Genomic DNA, 23,132 nt, shown 5'->3' on the forward strand with positions numbered 1-23,132 from the left:
CGTCGCAGCCGTCGGCGAGCTGCCAGGGGCGATCTCCATCGTGGCCATCGGGTTCAGGTGGTGGTGAAAAGAGAAATAAAGGGAAAGGGCTTGTCCCCGGCCACCTGCTGCGCACGCGTGCGAGCAGCTGCCTCCCAGCCGCCAGAGAGAAACGGGAGGAGGGCTCGTCGTGAATCCACCGCCGGAGGGCGAGCGGGAGACACAGAGAGGGGTTCAAGGGCTCATTGCGGCTAGGGTTAGGGTTACTGCGGGGGGAGGCGGTTCGGCCGTCTCATTTATACCAGCCGAAATCAGTGCTCCACCATTGGATGAAATTCGACGGCCACAGGCGATCCGACCACAGGGAGGCCGCGAGCTGTCCTTGGACGGCTATGGCGGGCCGCTGCCAGGCTGTGGGCCGCGTCCAGCAGGGCCGTATCGCAACGCGCCCAAGCGGCGCACAAAGAAAGCTGCTCGCGTGGGCTATGGGCCGCGCAGTAAGTTTTGGGCCTAAATAGTCTGCACAGTTTTTGCTGAATAAATAGGACCAACGAAATATTTGTTCAGAAATTAAAATGTAAAGGATATGCCTCCAAAAAAAAAAGTTCAAAAGTTAAAAGTTTAAATTCACAGTTTCCGCTGCAAATATTAAAAGAAGCATTTTTGTCAAGTTTATTCTTGAGCAAATTGAACCAACGAGATATTTGTTTTAGGAAATTAAAAAGTAACAGAGATGCTTCTAAAAGTTTTAAAGTTTAATGAATTCAAAGTTTCCCCTGCAAATAGTTAAAGATGCATTTTAAATATGAAAAATGCAAAAGTGACAATTATGGTTCTGTTATTTTTTAACCAACGTTATTAATAACATGATCATGATTTGTTGCAATAAGGTGTGCATTTATCTCTATTTTCTGCCCAACGGTGATATAGATTTAATTGCACAAACAGTTGTATGTTCTAATTTTGACCAACGTTGGATTATTGCATGCAATTGTTGTTATGATCTCATTTCATTATGGTTTAAAGGAGGGTACTACTTGATGAGCTGCATCAAGGATGTTCCAACCCTCAAAGGTGACAACTACACTGAATGAAGAAAAGAAGGTCGATTTGTGCTGAGGTGGACTGGGTTCCCACAGCCGGTCAGACCAAAAGATCCAGTCAGAAATTACAAGGATGATGATGCTGCATGGCAGTATAAAAGGTGGCTAAGTGCCATTTATAAAGAATACAATTGAGAACGCTATTGTGGGCTCAATTGCAGAGTGTGCTTCCGTAGGGAAGAATAAAGAGCCAGTTCACTGATTCTTCAAAGATATGTGCGACCCAGCTGCTGAAGCAACTGGTGACAGAAAAGTACACATGGACATGAAGGACATGGCGAGTGTGCCATATGGTTGTAATAATGCTTATGTGGAGTTTCTTTACTCCATGATGAGCTTTATTTATTGTCCTTGCGTGAAAAGGTGATGTTTGTGTGTAATGTGAATGAGAAGGTATCCGTGTCGGAAAAAGAACAAAAGAAAAGAAAAAGAACTGATTAATCATCGAAATTATGGCATTGTTGCTTAGGCCATATTTCGAGGGGGAGAATAGAAAGACTCGTCGTTAAAAATGATATTCTTTCTCCATTAGAATTCTCAGACATAGAACAGTGCATCGGTTGCATTAAAGAAAAATTTGTAAAGCAAATTTAAAAGGATGCAAATCGAAGCATATCAACACTGTGAAAAGTGTGGATGGCTATGATTCGTTCATAACATTCACGAATGATTACTCCCGATATGGTTACATTTATCCAATAAAAGAAAGAACAGAAGCGTTGGATAAATTCAAAATATTCAAAACTGAAGTTGAAAATCAACATGATAAAAGAAAAAAGATAGTCAGGTCTGATCGTGGAGGGGAGTACTACGGTCGACATACTCCATATGGCCAAGTCCCTGGACCTTTCGCAAGGTTCCTACAGGAGACTGGAATAGTCGCCCAGTACTCGATGCCGGGAGAACCTCAGCAGAATGGGGTAGCTGAAAGGCGCAACCGTACCCTTATGGATATGGTGAGCAGTATGATGAGCTATTCCACCCTACCATTGGGATTGTGGATTGAGGCGTTAAAAACCGCTATTCACATTATAAACAGAGTACCAAGAAAATCGGTGCCCAAAACGCCGTATGAGCTATGGATAGGGAGAGTGCCTTCTCTAAACCACATGAAAGTGTGGGGGGGGGGGGCCCTGCTGAGGCCAAAGTATTCAATCCAAATATCGCAAAATTAGATACCAAAACAGTCAGCTGCCATTTTATTGGCTATCCTGAAAAGTCAAAATGTTATCGTTTCTACTGTCGGGAGAAATACACAAAGTTTGTGGAAACGAGACATGTTGTCTTCTTAGAGGACGAAATGATGAGGGGGAGCATGGTAGCTCTGAAAATTGATCTTGAGGAGAAGAGGGTGCATGCACCTAATCCGATGAGTCAGGAGCCATTTTTTGCGCTACCATGTGCACCTATACCGATGATCCCTGCGATTGTGGTGCAAGCGCCTGTTGTAACTCCAACCATGACAACGATGAGTGAAAATTCGGAACCTGTCCGTCAGGAGCCGAATGAACCATTTGTTGAGCATGAAAGGGAGCAACAACAGCCACCTCTAGTGGCAAAAGGATTTACACAAAGAGAAGGGATAGATTACAATGAGACATTTTCTCCGGTCTCATGTAAGGTCAGAATCATCATGGCACTAGTTGCACATTTTGATTTAGAGTTGCATCAAATGGATGTAAAGACGGCATTTCTAAACGGGGATTTAGAAGAAAATATCTACATGAAACAGCCCAAGGGTTTTATCATGGAAGGCAAGGAAGAAATGGGTTGCCGCCTAAAGAAATCCATTTATGGATTAAAGCAAGCCTCCAGACAGTGGTATCTAAAGTTCAATGAGACAATTAAGAGATTTAGATTTAAAGAAAATATTGAGGACAATTGCGTTTATGCAAAGTTTAAAAGTGGGAAATATATTTTCCTAATCTTGTATGTGGATGATATTCTGCTTGACAGTCTACTGCAAGAGACAAAGAAGTTCTTGTCCTCAAATTTTGACATGAAAGATCTTGGTGAAGCGTCATATGTTTTGGGCATAGAAATTCACCGAGATAGAAACAATGGAGTATTAGGACTATCGCAAAAGGCTTATTTAGAAAAGATTCTAAGTAAGTATAATATGCATAAGTGCGAGTGCCACACCTGCCCCTATAGTCAAGGGCGACAGTTTTGGGAAACATCAAAGTCCCCAAAATCAATACGAGCTCGATCAAATGAAAGCGGTTCCATATGCTTCGGCTATTGGAAGCCTACAGTATGCAGAAGTGTCCACTCGCCCTGACTTAGCATTTATCACCGGAGTACTCGGTAGATATCAATAAAATCCAGGTTTTGAACACTGGAAAATGGTAAAGAAGGCATTGCGTTATGTGAAAGGCACAAAGAATTACATGCTAACATACAGAAGATGATCTGATTCCCTAGAAATTAGAGTGTATTCAGATGCAGATTTTGTGGGGGATAGAGATGATAGAAAATCCACATCTGGATATGTATTCACCCTCGCAAGGGGAGCTATTTCGTGGAGAAGCTCCAAACAGACGATAGTTGCATCATCCACGATGTATGCAGAATTTATAGCATGTTATGAAGCCACGGGGCAGGCATTATGGTTAAAGAAATTTATACCCGAGTTGAAAGTGGTAGATTGTATTGACAAACCACTAAAGATGTACTTGCGACAATGAGCCTGCAGTATTTTATGCTCACAACAACAAGTCGAGTAATGCTACGAAACCGATTGAGGTTAAGTATTATGTTGTGAAACACAAGGTCCAGGATCAAACAATAAGTCTCGAGCATATAAGGACAAAAGATATGCTTGCGGATCCGCTAACGAAAGGCTTACCACCTAGCGTGTTCAAGGAGCACGTAGCCGGCATGGGTTTAAGGGAAAGTCTTACCTATCCTGGATCATAAGAGGCCCAAAAGTAAAAGAATTTGTTTTAAAACAGAGAAGTGTATTGTGGCTGTCTGATTCTATCGGCAATAGAGTTGTGACGATGAAACATGCCCTATGGACTGATCCAAAATGAAACGAATAAAGTGAAAGTATAAAGTTAAAAGAAAAGTTGAGATCAAGGGGGAGAATGTTAGGATTGATCTCCACCGCACCAGAGCCCAACGGCTCTAGCACGACCCCTTGACCTCGTCCGCGCCCTGATCGGGAGCGCCCAACCGTTCGCTGGTTGGTGGGCCCCTATCGCCTGCACTATATAGAGTGGTGGGGGCCAGTGGCACTCGGTACGAGGTTGCCCTGCGCTGCCACTCGCCCCACCATACGACCCACCGATTAGGGTTAGTGCAGTGCCGACGGGAAGATCCACCGCCACCCCTCTCCCGACCTCACGCGCCATCGCCACCATATCGACTTCGACGGATTCGTCCTCCTTGCAGGGAGAAGGTAAATGCTCACAGTACCAAAACATTATTTACAGAGATAGTCAGTACCCGTCATTAGATCTACCCTAGTCGATCTAGCAAATCAAACAATTTAAACAACATTTTGCTAAGTAAACATTTATTCTTTATGTCAAGTACTTCAATGCCTACACCGCGTTTTGGGCCCATAGCTAATTGATAACAAAATCCTGTTGTGACAGGAGAAACGGGTGAGATACACTTGAAAAGGTTTAGTCAACAGATAGTTATTCTTCATAGAATAGACACACCATGCCCATCACGCCGAGTCATACCATAATCACGCTTAATACCTAAGTGTGCTAGCACTCAGAGGTGACTGGTGGATCAATATACGAAGGATTTCCATTAAGACTCCATTCTGATGACCTCAAATTAATGAGTGACAGGAAAGAAAATTATGCGTCTCGTCAAGATAAGAAACTTTTTTGTTGAATCATTTTAATCCAAGATTGTATGCAATCTATAGGGACAATATACTGCTGAAACCCGAATTATCGGATTCAGCACCGCGGTTGCCCAACCGAGCAAGGCCTCTGAAGTCAGCCAAAAAACACTCAAATTGAAATATCAGCTTCTGACCTAAATTATAAAATAAAAATAAACTCGGATACAAAAGTGGTCAACATGAAAGTTATTCGTTGTGTTAAGATGAAAACTTTTCTTTTGATGTCATTTTTTTCTAAGGTAGTATACGACCTACAGACCTAAGATCAGGGCTGGGCAGAGCTAAAACCTTTGGGCCAAAATCCGAGTTCGGGTTTAAGACGATGATAAAGCCCACCCAAGATGAACTTCGATGAAAAAGATTAAAATGGTAGTTCTTCCTCTTTTTGAGGTGATGAACTTTGTTGTTTACATGATTTTGATCTAAGGTAGTTCACTGCCACAAAATTTGTTCGGAATTTACGTGCATGGTTTTGACCGAACAGTAATGAAAATATCAGGTTTTCCCATTTGAGTTCAACCCCAATTGGGGCTTTGTACATGAACCCAAGCATGCTTCTTGCATGGAAAGACCAGCCATTCTTTATATACTTGACGGGTGTCGGCCGGTTAAACCAACAACAGCCGAACAAATAAATCTACTATTTAATGTTCATCTACATTTTTTATTTCTCTCCATTGTATCTTTTTTCTCATATTTCTATCCACTACAAATAAATAGTTATTATTAACCATGCAAAAATCGTAGGCAAAATGGGTGGTTTTCGTGGTTAAATCCTAATTAGATGAAACGATGTTTGTTGTGCCTGTAGCGTTGGCAAAAGATCTACAATGGATTTTTCGGTCCGTGGTGGATGAATATGGTCATTAACCACCGAAAATAGCACAATTTTAGAGTAGTTTCGGGATGTTGTTAACTGTGCGCTGACATCATGCTAACTAATACGTAGCAAACGTCATTAACTCGTCGGCAATGCCGTCATACCACCTATATGTACTCCCTCACGTGGTCCATATACATAAATATGTACTTCTCTACTACTCTACTCAATGAGAGTGCAACTTGATTTCACAGAACTATTGCCATCACTTGATCAGCACATGACAAGAGCACCGAAACGCAAGTCCTCGCGGCAGCCATAGCCCATGTGTTGTCTATTACTTCTCGGAACTGCCTGCTCCTGATCGCCTACTTCTCTTCTAGTACAACTGCATCCTCCCCCTATAAAGCATTTGAATCATGACCTAATGGACGTCTCATGTAACGGGAATGCATTGTCATGGTCTGTCAGCGGGCTGCATGGGAATAGGAGGCCCTGGGATAAACATTTCCGCTTTGAAGTGGGATTCCACGGATGTCCACCAACTCGCTTTAACCGCAACGCAAAATATGTTTTTCAGGGCAAGGCGTTCAAGCAGAAGAGTGCATACTGCAGGCCTTGCAAAGGCCGCAGATCACTCGCAAGTTATAGTAGTTTCATCCCGTCTTAACTATCGGGGCTCATAGCCCTAATCCTTTTTCTGCGTGAGCTTCAGTTGCTGCTGCCGATCGCGTCGATGCCGCGACGGTGCATCCTGCTCCGTCTCGCTCAGGGAATGTGGCGTCAAATTGGTCCGAATATAAACTGCGCTTATGTTTCTGGCTTGAGGTAAGCGTGCACCCATAAGCGGACTCAGGAAAATTCTGAAGCCTGGGCAAATACGCCTAGAGTGCTTATTTTGTATCAAATACATATGAAATAGGGGTAAAAATAAGTCTGTCGTTCGGCCGAAAGCCTGGGCAGCTGCCCGGGCAAGAGGAATGCTAGGTACGCCTATGCGTGCACCACGAGCACGAGCACACACATTGCAGTTATCTGAGCTGCAATATCTTGTGGATTATATATCCTGAGGTTAATTTGAAAACATCCAAAATGTAAACTATATTCAAAATACAGTACTTTCTCCGATCCATATACTACTTGATGCTAATATAGATATATCTTGACACATTCTAGTTGTAGATACATCAACTTTAACATCAATTAATATGGATAAGAGAAAGTACTAAATTGTGCAGTATATTACATGTTTGTGCACTGAGTTGCCGGTTGCTTCACTGGAATACATGATTCCACGTCCAGGTTTCACGAATGATTTTGGCTGTTTGCATTCCATGATTCAAGGTTTCAGGAATCATTTTGGGTGCCCGTTCGTTAACTTAACTTCCTCCTTGAAATAGGCTTTCACCCCGCTATATTAATATAGCAAAGAACTGATACAAGATAGAGACCACCGCTGGGGCAAACAACACAACAAAGCCCAAAAGAAAACAAAAGAAGCAGAAAAAAAGAAAGAAAGGATGACAAAGTCGGATCGACGAAAACGCTGATGATCCGCAACGGCCGCGCCCTCCGGAAGATTCCCACCACGAGCTTAGCCCTCCGAAGCGCCGCATACCATAGCAACACCTTCAAGAAGGGATGCGACGATGACGACGCTGCTGCGCGGACAAGTCCCACCTGAAACTTCTCCATTACTTTCAAAATACGGGTGAGATACAACGAAACGAGTAAACATGAATTTTACAGAGGACACACGGGGCAGAACACACCGAGGGGAAAAAACTCACGCACACATGGGGCTAAATGACCGAGTTTAAGGCCTCACACACCCTCGCAGACCATGTTTCCATGGGCAAACGGGGCAGCTTCTTGGGGACGAGGTGGTGGAGCCAGAGCGTGTAGTGGGCGCCGGCGATAGATGAGAGTTGACGAGGAGCGATCAGGACGTTGTCGATTACCTTGTGTTTCCTGCTCTTCTAGATGATCCAAAGGACGGACTGAGATCCGGTGCCCCGACTGAGGCAGGGCACGGATGAACAGTACCGTGCCCTGCTGCCTTGGCCGTTGGATCGAAAATGAATAGACCAGATTTTGCACTGTAGCATGCACTGTGGATATCACTGTAGTAGGTACTGTGGACAATGCACTGTAGCAAATTAACTGTAGCATACGCACTGTAGATATCCCCTGTAGCATGCGCCTGTTCAAGTTCATCCAGCCATCGGTTCTCGATCCAACGGCCAGAAAAGGCAGCAGGGCACGGTACTGTTCATCCGTGCCCTGCCTCAGTCGGGGCACCGGATCTCATTCCCCAAAGGACGAGCCAGATCACAGTGTGTCGTGCCGTGCCAGGGAGGTGAGCGATTGGTGCCCAGAAGGTCTCATAGATGCCTTTGAGATCGTCAGCAACAGCTGCAGCCAGCATACCTAACGCGGCGCGAAGTGGGACAAGTTGGGGGCAAGAGAACAACATATGGTGCAGCCTTTCAGGAGCGGAGCAGAACGTACATGCAGCAGAGGCAAGCAGCCTAGGCGATGGAGGAAAGCACACGTTCTTTTGTTGCCGTGGCGAGCTATCTAGAAGAAGATCCGGACTTTCGTTGGTGCGAAATTGTCCTAGTTCACGTCCCTGAGTGGGAGATAACTCCTGTGGTAAGCAAGAGGTTATAGGCGTTGAAGGACCGGAAGGCGCCGCCACCAGGGAGATGGCTCACGTCAACACCAATGGCGAGGCAAACCTCACGCATGGCCACAGAGACAACGTCGAGCTCTGTTTCTGCCACGTTTTTCTGTCAAGGTTGGAGGGGGAGGAGTAGACCGGAAGCACGCAGAGCGTCGGCAACGGAGATCGTGGGCTGGGTGCAGTGCGAGAACAATGCGGGGAGGCGGGCGAACATGGGGACCAACATTGTGCCAGTTGTGTAGACTAAAGGAGACCATGACGCTGGACCCTGCAGCGACGTCTGTGAGCTGGCGGTAGAGAGTGAACACGTTCTTAAAGGTGTGCCAAATAGCGGTCTCAAGAGCGGAGGGGGCTTGAGCGAGGCCAAACTCCCCGTACCAGTGACAAACCCAACGTTTCCATGGGGTGAATAGACCAGACAATAACTTATGCACGAATTTCATCGGCAAGCACAAGACGCCAATGCCACCCTCAACATTTAGACCCACCGCACTATATGTACCAGGCTTGCCCATGCCATGCTGCACCCACTTTGGTACGTATTATTATGCGGGTGCAACCGAGCTAATTTGGCCACATGACGCACCAATTTATATGTGTGGACAATGGGTAATAGGCTCACCCTTTTTCGGTACGCCACGGGAGTGTTGCACCAAAAATTTGGTGTGCCACAGGAAAACAGTATCTCATTCGTCTCTCATTCCTAGTAGTGCATGTTTGCAACTTTTTTACATAAGTCATGTAGCTCGAAGTAATTGTCATTTGTTACTGTTGCAATGTCATTGTGAAACGGAATAGAAAAACAAAATTTTGAATCATTGGATCGTACTACCAGAATGAGATTGTAGCATTACTTGGCATTCTAACAACTATATATTCTAGGCTGATTTATTTGTCGATTTTCTAAAATTATGGCTATCATAATGAAAGGATGGAGATATGAATCACTTATGTAAAGTCGAACTAGTAGTCCTCTGGTCAAGGCAACATGTACATTCTTTCTGATGATTCATTCCCGTCCACTAGTGGAGAAGAGGCCTTTGGTCCCAAGCAAATGACCCACTGCTCAACCAAACCGGGTCCAATGCCCCCATTGGACCCGGTTCGTTTCTGCCCAGGACGACCCCACCCGCTGGCGCCTGTCCTGTAGCGGCCTTTGGACCCGGTTTGTGATACAAACCGGATCCAAAGGGTCCACCCGCAGGGCGCGGCAGGCCGTGTCAGCCTGGGGAACCCTCATACAAACCGGGTCCAAAGGCCCCCCTCTGGCTATATAACCTTGCCCCTGCCCAAGTGTGAGCCACACTTAGCCATTTTTTCACTATCTTCACAAGAGGGTGTATTGCTCTCCTCTCTTCTTCACATGCACAAGAGGTGTTCGATGAAATGCTTAAGAGGATTTGCCACTTGAGTTTACACAAATCAAGCCACACTTAACTTGCTTTTTCTTCTTCATCGAGGTTAACAACTTTATCCTTTTCATCTGCAATTGATAAAATGCATGTGTATATATACATCGTGATGTTCCGTAATGGTTTTGATCAGCTTAATTATATCATGCGGATGAATCGGCAATGGATGTACATTGACCGACGGTTTGACGAGTTCACTGCGGGCCTGGATAATTTTATGGCCGTGGCGGAGGCAAACAAACATGGTGGCTTCATGTATTGTCCATGTGTGGACTGCAAGAATACCGTAAATTACGCTCGCTCGAGTCTCATTCACAGCCACCTTCTGCGATCCGGTTTCATGCCCAGTTACTATTGTTGGACCAAGCACGGAGAAAGAGGGGTTATGATGGAAGACAATGAAGAAGAGGAAGAGGATGATGACGGTTATCCCAATTTCCCTGAATACGATGATACTGCGAAGGCAATGAAGACAATGAAGTAGAAGATCAAGAGGCACCGGATGAGCCTGGCTGATGATGATCTTGGCCGGGCCATTGCTGATGCAAGGAGAGAATGTGAAACTGAAAAGGAAAGGTTGGCCTTCGACAAGATGATAGAAGATCACAACAAATTGTTATACCCAACTTGCGAAGATGGCCATAAAAAGCTAGGCGACACACTCTGGAATTGTTGCAATGGAAGGCGGAGAACGGTGTCACCGACTCGGGATTTGGAAAGTTGCCGACAATAATTAAGAGGAAGCTTCCAAGGGTAACGAATTGCCCGCCAGTACGTACGAAGCGAAGAAGATTGTCTGCCCTCTAGGATTAGATGTGCAAAAGATACATGCATGCATTAATGACTCGCATCCTCTACCGCGGTGAGTACGAGAATTTGGATGCATGTCCGGTGTGCACTCGCATTGCGGTATAAGATCAGACGAGATGACCCTCGGTGATGTTGAGGGCGAGCGCCCCAAGAAGAGGGTTCCTGCCAAGGTTATGTGGTATGCTCCTATAATACCACGGCTGAAACGCTTGTTCAGGAATAAAGAAGCACGCTAGGTTGTTGCGATGGCACAAAGAAGACCGTAAGAAAGACGTGATGTTGAGGCACCCTGCTGATGGATCCCAATGGAGAAAAATCGATAGAGAGTTCCCAAACTTTGCACGAGGATGCAAGGAACTTAAGGTTTGGTCTAAGTACGGATGGAATGAATCCTTTTGGAGAGCGAGCTGCAGCCATAGCACCTGGCTCCGTGACTCTTTGTATATATAACCTTCCTCCTTGGTTGTGCATGAAGCGGAAGTTCATTATGATGCCGGTGCTCATACAAGGCCCGAAGCAACCCGGGAACGACATTGATGTGTACCGAAGCCATTAGTCGAAGAACTTCTACAGCTGTGGTCCCTAGCAGGTGTACGTGTGTGGGACGAGCACAAGCAGGAGGAATTTGACCTAAGAGCGATGCTTTTCGTAACCATCAATGACTCGGCCTGCTCTTGGTAACATTTCGAGACAGTCAAACAAGGGATACAATGCATGCACACACTTGTTTACATGAGCTCGAAGGTGATTATTTGGAAAAAGGTCGAAGGTCGTGTACCGGGGCATCGTCGATTTCTTAGGATTACCCATCCCGTAAGAAAGAAAGGAAAGCATTACGACGGTGAGGCTGATCACCGGAGGAAGCCTCCCCATCGTGATGGTGTTGATATATTTGGTATGGTCAAGGATCTAGATGTAATATTTGGAAAGGGTCCCGGCGGACGGTCCGATTCCGAATGACGCCGCCGGACACGCGCCCATGTGGAAGAAGAAATCTATTTTTTGGGAGCTAGAATATTGGAAAGTCTTAGAAGTCCGCTCTTCAATCGATGTGATGCACGTGACGAAGAATCTTTGCGTGAACCTGCTAGGCTTTACGGGCGTGTACGGGAAGACAAAAGATACACCGAAGCACGGGAGGACCAACAACGTTGGAAAGACCCCAAAAATCTGCATGAGAGAGTTAAAGGACGTCATTTATCCAGCTACGCTCTTACAAAAGCAGAGAAGGAGATATTTTTTGAATGTCTTAGCAGTATCAAGGTCCCGTCTGGCTTCTCCTCCAATATAAAGGGAATAATAAATATGGAGAAGAAAACATTCCAGAACCTGAAGTCTCATGACTGTCACGTGATAATGACACAGTTGCTTCCGATTGCATTGAGGGGGCTTCTACCGGAAAATGTTCGATCTGCCCATTGTGAAGCTATGTGCATTCCTCAATGCAATTTCTCGGAAGGTAATAAACCCGAAATTCTACAGAGGTTGCAGAATGATGTGGTCCAATGTCTTGTTAGTTTTGAGCTGGTGTTCCCACCATCCTTCTTCAATATTATGACACATCTCCTCGTTCACCCGGTCGATGAGATTTCCATTCTTGGTCCTGTTTTTCTACACAATATGTTCCCCTTCGAGAGGTTCATGGGAGTCTTGAAGAAATATGTTCATAACCGTGCTAGGCCGGAAGGAAGCATCTCCAAGGGCTATGGAACAGAGAGGAGGTCATTGAATTCTGTGTTGACTTTATTCCGACCTTAAGCCGATTGGTGTTCCCTGAATCGCGGCATGAAGGGAGACTAAGTGGAAAAGGCACGCTGGGAAGGAAATCAATGATATGTAGGGACGGGATTTCTTTGACTCAAGCACACTACACAGTTCTACAAAGTTCCACCATGGTGGCTCCGTATATCGGTGACCACAAGAACTTTCTACGCTCCCAGAACCCGGGGCAGTCGAACGATTGGATTAGACGTGAACACATGTCGACTTTCGGCGGTTGGTTGCAAAAACATCTCCTGAATAACGAAGATATTGAAGATCAGATGGTACTTGCTGGCCCAGACACCATCTTCGGCCGTAGTGACTTTCCAACGGTACGAGATAAATGGGAATACATTTTACACGATCGCCCAAGATAAAAAGAGCACCAACCAAAACAAGTGGTGTCCGCTTTGATGCAATAATGAATGAAGGCCCAAATGACACATATTATGGTTACATAGAGGATATCGGGGAACTTGAGTATGGACCTTCTTTTAAGGTCCCTTTGTTTAGGTGCAAATGGGTCAACAAAACAGGAGGCGGGGTTCAGGTAGACAAGTTGTATGGAATGACAACAGTGGATCTCAACAATCTTGGGTATAGAGACGAACCATTCGTCCTAGCCAAGGATGTGGCCCAGGTTTTCTATGTGAAGGATATGTCTAGCAAACCAAGAAAAAGGAAACATAAGGAAACAAATACATCAAACGATGAGCCAAAGCGCCACATAGTTCTTTACGGAAAAAGAAACATCGTGGGAGTGGAGGACAAGACAGACATGTCAGAAGATTATAATAAGTTTGATGAAATTCCACCCTTCGGAGTGAACATTGATCCAAGCATCAAGTTAAATGATGAAGATGCTCCATGGTTAAGGCCGAAGAAGATTAAATGATGAAGATGCTCCATGGCACAAATGAGTATCTCAACATGGCAATCAATTTCCCATTTATTTTTGTGTAATCATTTAACAGTATGTAAGATATGAAAAGTGGAGATGTGGTTGGCTTTTTGTACCATATATATAGAGGAGATGTAGTCGTTCACGGGTTTGCAGGGGAAAAATTCCGAGGCGCAGTTTCCGAAGATGCCGTAGGGCATGTGCACCAACAACAACTTCGAGAAACTGCGCCACGGGAGATTTCCCAACCCTTTCCCCAACACTATTAGAGGAGATGTAGTCGTTCAGGGGCTTGCAGGAAAAAATTCCGAGGAGCAACTTCCGAAGATGCCGTAAGGCTTGTGCACTAACGACATCTTCGAGAAGTTGCGCCACGGGAGATTTCCCAACCCTTTCCCCAACACTGTTAGAGGAGATGTAGTGGTTCACGGGCTTGCGGGAAAAAATTCCGAGGCGCAGCTTCCGAAGATGCCGTAGGGCGTGTGCACCAACAACATCTTCGAGAAGCTGCGCCACGGGAGATTTTCCAATCCATGGGAATGAATCTCTGCTTGGCTTGTTGATCCGCTTGGCAAGCCGTATCGATGCTCCTTTTATAGGCACAACACCGCTTCTACTCGACAGGGCGTCGTGCGCTACATGCTTTATCTCATCGAGCAGATGCGTCCACCCATGCGTTCTTATCCTGCCGACATCTTTAGTCCCGGTTGTACCCACCAGCCGGGACTAAAGGTTACCCACACGTCCTTATCCCACCGACAGTTTTGTTAGATGACAAAAAAGGATCTTTAGTCCCGGTTGTACCCACCAGCCGGGACTAAAGGTTACCCACACGTCTTTATCCCACCGACAGCTTTGTTAGATGACAAAAGGATCTTTAGTCCCGGTTGTACCCACCAGCCGGGACTAAAGGTTACCCACACGTCTTTATCCCACCGACAGTTTTGTTAGATGACAAAAAAAGGATCTTTCGTCCCGGTTGTACCCACCAGCCGGGACTAAAGGTTACCCACACGTCTTTATCCCACCGACACTTTTGTTAGATATGACAAAAAATGATCTTTACTCCCGGTTGTACCCACCAGCCGGGACTAAAGGTTACCCACACGTCCTTATCCCACCGACAGTTTTTGGCGCCCGCTGCGTTCCCGCCTATTTTTCTTCCCGCGCTTTCCACTTGCTTCCCGCCTCCGTCCTCCCGCCATTTTTTCACTATATATATGTTGGCTTGGCCTCCATTTACATATCACATCTAGACTCATATCTCGCAAACCTCATCACCAGGTCACATGGCTTCCATCGTATCTCTAACCCTCCGGGAGGCGCAGGCGCTTTGCGCGTCGAACTACCCCCGCCCGCCGGGCTACCGCGTCCCTACCGGCTGGTTGCTGAGCGTCGGAGGGGTACCGGTCCCTCCTGTCCCTCTAGGTGTGGCGCGCGAGATGGCCATCACGAACCACTACTACTTCGAGCTCACGCCGAGCGGCGGAGGAATCCCCGGTGGCATCCCGACTACAGCCCGACTTGGGAGAGCTTCTTCATCAATCGGCGTGAGAGGGCGCTCGCCGGGCACGAGGACGGCGGCCCGCCTCCTTCGAACTTCAACGAGGCCGGCCGTCGGCTGTGGTGGCGCGACCGAACTCTCCAGGGCGTCATGGCCCACCGTGGCCCCCGCCTGCGCTACCCTCAGTCCCAGCCCACGCGTGCTCTCCCGCCGAGGTTTGACTACCGCGACCCCGATGCCGGCGACGATGATGACGGCGACTACGACGACTACGGTCGGCGAGTACTATAGGGCCAGGCACGAGTATGACTGAATGACTCGAACGAGTCGAATCTGGCCATGTATCTTAATTAATTTTCAGCTTGAGCTAGGCACGAGTACTATAGGGCTAGGCACGAGTACTATCCGGCCATGTATCTTAATTAATTTTCAGTTGAGTTATGTACTTTAATTCCACATGTAATCCGGCGGGAAACTTTTCTCATCATCGGCGTACGCCTACAACGACTTTATTGAAAATACAATAAAATAGATAAACAACTAGTCTAGTCGATCTACTCGTCGTCGGAGGTTGTCTCGGTCCAAATGTCGTCCCACCGAGGGTCGTTGTCGGCCCAAGTTGTATTCGGGTTATCGAGCTCGAACACGGCGACGGCCCGACGATGGCGCTCGTTGGACCTGCGTTGTGCCCGGAGGTCAGCGAAGAACGCGGCGGTGTTGTCGACGTCGTTGGGGAACTGCGCCCTCCACCGGCGCATCAACTCCTCGTCGTGCTCGGCGATTGCGATCCGGCGCTGCACCCGGCGGTGGCGGCGACGGTCCTCGTCGTCGACGAGGCACGGCGTCGGCGCGAGGAACTCCGCCTCCTCTAGCGATTCGACGTCCGGGAAGTTCATGTCGCACCGTGGCCGCCGAAATCGCCATGCGGCCGCGTCGTGAGCGCGCGCCGCCGGCTCCGGGGTGTTGTGCGTGCCGAGGGTGAGCCGGAAGCCACCGGCACGCATCTCGGCGTAGAACCTACCGTTCGGCCGCGCTCGGACGCCACGGAAACCGGACGAGCCGCGATGGCGCGGCGGCATCCCGGCGACGAATGAACGGAGGCGACGGCGGCGTGTGGTTCGCGCGCGCACGCGACGCTTGCATAGCACAGCGACGGCAAGTTTGGCGACAGGTGGCGCGAGGAAGCGGCGGGGCGTGGCACGTGGAAGCGGCGGCGATGTGGCGAGGAAGCGGCGGGGCGTGGCACGTGGAAGCGGGATCTACGCGTCGCACGGCGGTGGCGGCGGGCGAGGCACGTGGAAGCGGCGGCGACACGTGGCACGGGGAAGGGACACGTGTGGCGGTGGCGGTGGTGGGCAGTACACGGCGGTGGCCCGTACATGGCGGTGACGGTGGTGGCCGGGCGGTGGCGGTGGCGGTGGTGGCATGCACGGCGGTGCCGACGGTGGCCAGTACACGGCGGTGGCGGTGGTGGGCAGTACACGGCGGTGGCCCGTACATGGCGGTGACGGCGGGGCGAGGCACGTGGAAGCGGCGGCGACACGTGGCACGGGGAAGGGACACGTGTGTGGCGGTGGCGGCGGGGCGGGGCGGGGCGGGGCAGGCGGTGGCGGTGGCGGTGGCGACAGTGGCCACTACACGGCGGTGACGGTGGTGGCCAGGCGGTGGCGGTGCGGTGGCTTTTTTTCATTTGAAATAAGGCGGGAATGAAATTTTTAAAAAATTGGCCTTTAGACCCGGTTTGTAATACAAGCCGGGACTAAAGGCCTCTTGCGCGCGCAGCGAAACGCAACAAAAAAGACCTTTAGTCCCGGTTTGTATTACAACCCGGGTCCAAAGGGGGGTCTTTGGACCCGGTTTGTAAAACGCACCGGGTCCAAAGGGGGGGGGCACTATAACTGTCGCCCCTTCGTCTCCGCGGAGATCAATCCCGCGGAGACGAAGGCAAACGACGCCGCCAGGCTGCCCGAGTCCTGCCGCGCCGCCGCCGTTCGCCGCCGCCCTCCACGCGCGTGCGCCGCCGCCGCTCGACCACCCGCGCGCGCCGCCGCCCTCCGTTCGCCCGCGCGCGCTCACGCGCCCGAGCCGTTCGGCCGTGCGCCGCGCCGCCCGCGCGCCTCCTCTCCGCCGGCCGCCTCCTCTCCGCCGGCCGCCACCGCGCCTCCTCCTCGGCCGCCACCGCGCCTACGCCCCCGCCGCCGTCGCCTCCACGCCGCGCCGCCCGCCTCCTCTCCGCCGGCCGGCAAAGGTGAGCCCGCCGGCCCCCCGGCCACACCCCCTTTTTTTTATATTTTTGTTTCTAATTATCAAATTTGACATATAGTTAGTATAGTTGTTTGTTAGTATATTGTTTGTATAGTTGTTAGTATAGTTAGTATATAGAGTTGTTAGTATATATAGTTGTTAGTATAGTTAGTATATAGAGTTGTTAGTATATAGTTGTTAGTATAGTTAGTATAGTTAGTATAGTTAATTAGTATAGTCGGCGCCCCTCAAACGGGTAGTGCCGGCGCTCTCAAATGGTAGTGCCGGCGCTCTCAAACGGTAGTGCCGGCGCTCGATCCTCAAACGGTAGTGCCGGCGCCCCTCAAACGGTAGTGCCGGCGCTCTCAAGCGGTAGTGCCGGCGCCCCTCAATCGGTAGTGCCGGCACCCCTCAAACGGTAGTGCCGACGCCCTCAAACGGTAGTGCCGGCGCCCCTCAACGGTAGTGCCGGCGCCCCTCAAACGGTAGTGCCGGCGCCCCTCAAACGGTAGTACCGGCGCTGACTAAATAGAGTAGTGCCGGCGCCGACTAAATAGTGCCGACGCCCACTAACATAAAAGTAGTAAAGTTATTTTTTAATTTATGTTAACATTGGTACATATATATATGATTTGTTTTCGTAGCTACGATGCCGCGACAGCGACAGCCGGCGGGCCGTGGTCCGACTCTCACCGAGGAGATGGAGCAGATGGGGAGGTCCGGGACCGGGCTCCGCCGGGGTGGCACCGGGAGGTCTTAGCTTCCGGGTCGCGCACCTTGGTGCGGAATCCGGGTCCCGTTGTCGACCCGGATATTCTTTGGTGGAGGTCTTATGGGCCACGGTCGTTTCGCAGGGAGCCGGCCCCGCCGAAGGAGGTAGCTCAGCGCATTGCGGCGGAGGACGAGCACGTTCGCCGTTACATGTACGCGTTAGACAACATGTATAGGACCGGATGGAGCGTTATGCGGGGATCTCATGTTAGCTATGCTCCCGTTGTTGTTCCGTGGCTTTGGGGGCACACCCAGCGCGGCTCAGGACCCGGTCGGCACCCTCTAGGACCCGGTCTGCGCGGTTGAGTGGTTGTAGTAGTGATTGATATGTATTAGGGTTAAATAAACATGAACCCGATCTATGTATGCATGTAACTGCACTATCTGCTTTTAGCACTATATTATCGATCCTTAGTTAAGAACTACACATATGTAACTCCATTTTCAGTTTTCTGCATTATCCCTAATTTGATCATATGATGGTTCCTATGTATAGCTTGCAGGTCGTTGTAGAAAGCATGGAGAGAGATGAAATTCAAGAAAATTTCATGGAGGAACTCATAGCAAACGGTACTCTGGATGATCGCGACGACGACGTTATTCCGGATGATGGCGGTGACGATGTCACCGCAACTATTTGAATGACTCCGGTGAGGGAGCGGAGGATATTGAGGAAGAAGATCCTACGGCGCCGGTGAGGAACAAGATCATCATAATGGCTCCCGAACTATAGTTATCACCGAGGTATATAAATTAATTAAGCCGCTGTTGATCGACTAGATGCATTAACTAATTAAATTGTACTCGACTATGAACTATTTCTTTTTTAGCCCTCCGGATCGAGCACTTCTTCACGTAAAGTCGAGGAAGCGAGGCCCGGCCAAAAAGTTGGATGACGGTGTTAGGCACGACATCACCCACATCGAAAATGATGGTAAACCGATTGCTCCGGAGAAAGGTGCAAAGGCATTTATAGCTCAATGCGGAGTGCTTGTTCGGGACCACGTCCCGATCACCGTTCGAGAATGGCACAAGCCGAAGGGACTAGTGCGTCATGCTGCAGAGGAAGAAGGTCAAGGTCTTTATATCGATGATGTAGCCAAAAACAGCATTATGGACAAGCTCATGTCACATTTCAACATAGTACCCGAAGAGGGGGTGACGCTGAAAAGGCCAAGATGGAGCGAGGCCCTCCGCGAGTTTGGCAAGAAGAAGATGGCCGAACTATTCAAGAGCCACAAGAAAAGATTGCGCCGCCTTATCAAGATAAAGAAGACTCCGGACAATGAGAAGGTAAAAACTCATCTGGGAAGAATTCGTGAAGTACAGCACGGAGTCGAGAAGAATTTAAGAGAAGGTCGGAAATAAATAAGGCAAATGCTGCGTTGAAGCTATATCACCAAATTACGGGTCCAGGTGGATACGGGGCTAACCGTCCTAAGTGGCGAGCAGGCGGGCGGAGCCGACCGATAAAGGGATCAGATTAGGGACACACGGTTGGATCGAACGGTGCAAGGAGTGGTTCTACGGGATTGGGGGAACGTTGGATCCAGAAACGAGGAAGTGCATCTATAAGAAAGCTCATACGAAGGTTCCCATTGATGCCCCGGAAAAGCACATAGGGACGTGGAGGCGGGGTTGTTCCAGCCCGAAAGAGAGAACGATGAGCTGACACGCGCCCTTGGGAACAAAGAACACGGCGGACGAACACGAGGCACAGCGAGGCTCCGTTCCGTGGAAGTATGGCTTTCCTGCGAAAAGGAAGAGATTTCCGATAAAAGCCATGAGAGGAGGAAGGCAAGGGAAACAGACCGCTGGCTAACTTAGAGGAGGGTATGAGCACCATGCAAGCCCAATTAACCATGGTAACCCAAGTACTTACATCTCGGATGGCTCGGGGGCAGGCTGCAGATCCTGCACTTGCTCAATGCCATCGCCCCGCTGCAATCTCAACCACACCGGAAAAGCGGCGTGGCTTCCTCTCGAGCGAGGTGGATAATGATGATGATGATGATGACCAGGTGGTCGAGCCTCCTCGCTACCCCCGTGGATGATCTCACCGAGAGCCGTCCTTGTGAGCTGCATGTTAAAGTTTTCAACCTATCCTTCAAGGCGGCGGTCGGCATCCTCTTACCTACAAGGTCTTACCATTGCCGTTCGGTCCAAGACGACTTTCTTTGTTGTGATGGTGGATGAAGTGATGACAGCTTATGAGGGGTTGGTGCTTGAGCACCCTGCGGGTGAAGATGGGGAAATCAAAGAAGCTGGGAGAAGCCCGTAGAACCACCGTGCAATGGCGGAAGGAGAACATTGTGTTTCCGGGTGAGAAGCCAACAAGCATGCCACCTCCGCCTCCTCCGCCACCCGAGTCTCCTCCGCGTGATGATTCTCCTGTGCGCGATGATGATTCCCCTATCCATGACCGATCTGCTCCGCGTGAAAATACTCCGCCGCCTCCTCCTCCTCCTCGTCGGGAGACTCCGCCGCCTCCACTTAAGCAAAAGAGGAAGCTGTCCGCGGCACCTCCTACAGCTCCGAAGAGATCATCAACTCCAATGAGGGCACGGACTCCAGAGTTGTTACCACATGAAGCGAGGCCGAAGAGCAAAGGCGTTTCTTGCGCCGAAGAAGGTGTTTATTCGACCGCAGACAGTGAAGCACTTTGCCGAGACGAGAATGAAGAGACCTGAGCTGAGAGCTGATTATGACCGCTCTCTTGGACAGTCCTCTAGAGCGAGCAAAGAAGCAAAAAAAGTCGCCCAGCTTGGACAAGCGGGACATTCGAGGCCGCACCCCACTTCATCGTGGAGCCATATCATGATCCGGAGACGGCATCGATGATCGAACGGGCGGCTAGAGCTCGAGGAGCATCGGTTGAGTACGAAGATTACTATCCAACGGCTCAAGTGGTAAACACGTATAGATACGGAAAAGATCTCGTCAAACCTGGCGAGCTCGCGCGTCTAGGGACTCGGATGCGAAGGTTGCATGGCTGGTACTGAAAGCTTCGTCGAAGATGTGAAACCTACATCACGGTGTATCTTAGAGATGAGCATTACTTCCGGGGGGAAGACGAGATAAAATTGAGTTATGCGAACTGTTTCAGTTATTCAATCAAGACGCCCTCGACAAAGCTGTCATCAGTTGCTACTGCCTGTAAGTGATTTATTTGTGTAATTAAGTTTGTAGCTCATTCATTTGCACTAACAATTATCCTCATTATATTCTTTGTGTACGCTATACATTTAATTATGCAGAATGAAGAAGCTGGAATACAAAAGAGGCAAGCTCCTACCGCTGGGGTTCATAGACCCAAACACGAGTTCATGAAGTTACGGTTCGAGACTTCGCCAAGGACACGAGAGGACAACATCGTAATGTTTTTAGAGAAGCAAGCAGACAAAGAGGATATATTCTTTCCCTACAACTTCAAGTGAGTGTTATATATAACATACATTATGCTTGTGCACCTTCCACTTTATTCTCGTAATCATTGAGCTATGCTTGTGCAGTTTCCATTTTATTCTCCTAATCATTGATCTTCACCTTGGAGTCGTAAACGTCATGGACTCGAAACGTACAGAATATGCGGAATGGGTGGACATGGCTGCCATCCTCCTGAGGTAGTTTCAATCAATTTCGTATTGGCATCTTCATCTGCTCTAATTCGAAGATATCATCAACTAATCAATTACTCATTTACTCATTATTTTTTGCCGGGCAGGGCTTGGAAAGCGGTTCATCAATACTTGTTCCGGGTGAATGGTGGAAACCGGAGCTTACATTTAGAGATTACCACTGTAAGTAGTACTATATATATAGCTATGTCCGTGAAACTTTATATATGATATTTACTTTCAATACGATGCTTGATTATTAGTTTGATCGAACTATTTTTTCGTAAAGTGTATGAGGCAGGAACAAGGGAATAACTTATGTGGATACTACGTCTGCACCTTCATGCGTGACATGGCCTGTCCCAAGGGTGGGGATCCCCAAATACACCACACTCGTGTACGATAACAAATTTTCACAATTAATCTTAATTAGTACCATCTATTGTATTGAGTTCCATTCATATATTGATCTCCTTTTTTAAATATAGATGACACGCCTGCGGGACACTCTCATAACAGCGGATCAAATAAAAGCAATTCAAGAGGAAATCGCGGGATTCTTTATTACCGAGGTCCTTACCCCGGTGGAGAGCACTATCGGAAGATCGTGACGGCGGAGGATATTCGTTCGGGGAAAAGTTGTATTGTAAATATGCATGCATTACGTGTACTTGTGTTGACTATGTCGTCTACCGTTGACGATGTCTATATATATTCATGACGATTTTTTGTGGTTTCTTGAATGATATATATATGCATTGCTGAAACTCTGCCGCGGCAAGGGAAGCAGATCGTTTCTCGCCGCGGCGAGACACGCTGGTACAGCCCAAATCTGTGCCGCGGCGGAGAAATAGCAATTCTGCCGCGGCAGAACACATAGGCCCGGTTCGTACCACGAACCGGGACCAAAGCCCTTCCAGCGCGAGCTCCCTGGTCGCACCACGTGTTGAGGCCTTTAGGCCCGGTTTATCTTTGAACCGGGACTAAAGGGTACCCCCTTTAGTCCCGCCTAGTTGGTCCCGGTTCGGGAACCGGGTCTAAAGGCCCAAATGGACCGGGCCTATTGCCCCGTTTTCCACTAGTGGTCCTATATAAACTCCCCCAATGCAAGGTCGCCGAAAATTCAAGGTTTTGTCTCGATTAGTTGTGTCTGGCAATTGCCTTGTTGAAGGCATTGTTTGAGAGCGAGGACTATCTCCAGGACGGAAACATAAGATCTTTGATCGGCAACGACGATGCTTGTGCACTGTTTTTTTTTTTGCTGGAGACGTCTCTTTTGGGGACTCTGAAGTTTAGGTGTTGTCTTGATGGGATGTATAGTTGTCGTTAGGGCTGGAATACCTTACTTTTTTTTATGTGTGCATCCGCACTGCCATCAGGGTATTAGAGCATCTCCAGCAGGCGCGCTATATCGCGGCGCGCTAAAAGCAAAATTCTGCACGCGCTATACCGTTGCCGCGCGCCGGATCGACACTAGTAGGAAAAGCCTCATCAGTGGCGCACGAAAATTTGATTCTGTGGCGCACGGGTGGTGCGCCACAGAAACATCGCCACAAAAATAAGCTTTCTGTGGCGCACCTGGTCGTGCGCCACAGAAATAAGGTTTCGTGGCGCACCGGACCAAGTGCGCCACAGAAATAAGTAGTTCCGTGGCGC

The sequence above is a fragment of the Lolium rigidum genome, chromosome 3 (assembly GCF_022539505.1).
Source record: "Lolium rigidum isolate FL_2022 chromosome 3, APGP_CSIRO_Lrig_0.1, whole genome shotgun sequence".
NCBI classification, from domain to species: domain Eukaryota; kingdom Viridiplantae; phylum Streptophyta; class Magnoliopsida; order Poales; family Poaceae; genus Lolium; species Lolium rigidum.